At 42.4% G+C, this 1193-nt stretch overlaps 1 non-coding gene across 1 annotated transcript; it reads left to right on the plus strand.

Moving 5' to 3' along the window:
- Nucleotides 1-543: 543 nt before the first annotated feature.
- Nucleotides 544-651, plus strand: LOC130942563 (small nucleolar RNA R71). The gene has a single exon (XR_009071131.1). It is a non-coding gene; the product is annotated as a small nucleolar RNA R71 (small nucleolar RNA).
- Nucleotides 652-1193: the final 542 nt, after the last annotated feature.

Consider the following 1193-nt stretch of genomic DNA (forward strand, 5'->3'; position numbering starts at 1 on the left):
CTGTTGCTGAGAAGATGATGGAAAAGGTTTGTTATTGCCAAGCCTGTTTCTTCCACCATTATTATTGAAACCTTGTTGAGGTCTCTCTTGATTCTTCCATGAGAAATTTGGGTGATTTCTCCATGAAGAATTATAGGTGTTTCCATAGGGTTCTCCTAGGTAATTCACCTCTTCCATTGAAGGATTCTCAGGATCATAAGCTTCTTCCTCAGATGAAGCTTCCTTAGTACTGCCAGGTGCATTTTGCATTCCGGACAGACTTTGAGAAATCAAATTGACTTGTTGAGTCAATATCTTGTTCTGAGCCAGTATGGCGTTCAGAGTGTCAATCTCAAGAACTCCTTTCTTCTGACCAGTCCCATTGTTCACAGGATTCCTTTCAGAAGTGTACATGAATTGGTTATTTGCAACCATTTCAATTAGCTCTTGAGCTTCTGCAGGCGTCTTCTTCAGATGAAGAGATCCTCCAGCAGAGCTATCCAAAGACATCTTGGATAGTTCAGAGAGACCATCATAGAAAATACATATGATGCTCCATTCAGAAAGCATGTCTGAGGGACATCTTCTGATTAATTGTTTGTATCTTTCCCAAGCTTCATAGAGGGATTCTCCATCCTTCTGTCTGAAGGTTTGGACTTCCACTCTAAGCTTACTCCATCTTTGAGGTGGAAAGAACTTTGCCAAGAAGGCATTGACTAGCTTTTCCCAAGAGTCCAGGCTTTCTTTAGGTTGAGAGTCCAACCATATTCTAGCTCTGTCTCTTACAGCAAAAGGGAATAGCATCAGTCTATAGACCTCAGGGTCTACCCCATTAGTCTTGACTGTGTCACAGATTTGCAAGAATTCAGCTAAAAACTGATGAGGATCTTCCATTGGAAGTCCATGGAACTTGCAATTCTGTTGCATTAGAGAAACTAATTGAGGCTTAAGCTCAAAGTTGTTTGCTCCAATGGCAGGGATAGAGATGCTTCTCCCATAGAAATCAGGAGTAGGTGCAGTGAAGTCACCCAGCACCTTCCTTGCATTGTTTGCATTGTTGTTGTTTTCGGCTGCCATGTGTTCTTCTTCCTTGAAGAATTCGGTCAGGTCCTCAACAGAGAGTTGTGCTTTAGCTTCTCTTAGCTTTCGCTTCAAGGTTCTCTCAGGTTCAGGGTCAGCTTCAACAAGAATGCCTTTGTCTCTGCTCCTGCTCA

This window comes from Arachis stenosperma, chromosome 7 (genome assembly GCF_014773155.1).
Source record: "Arachis stenosperma cultivar V10309 chromosome 7, arast.V10309.gnm1.PFL2, whole genome shotgun sequence".
Classification (NCBI taxonomy): Eukaryota; Viridiplantae; Streptophyta; class Magnoliopsida; order Fabales; family Fabaceae; genus Arachis; species Arachis stenosperma.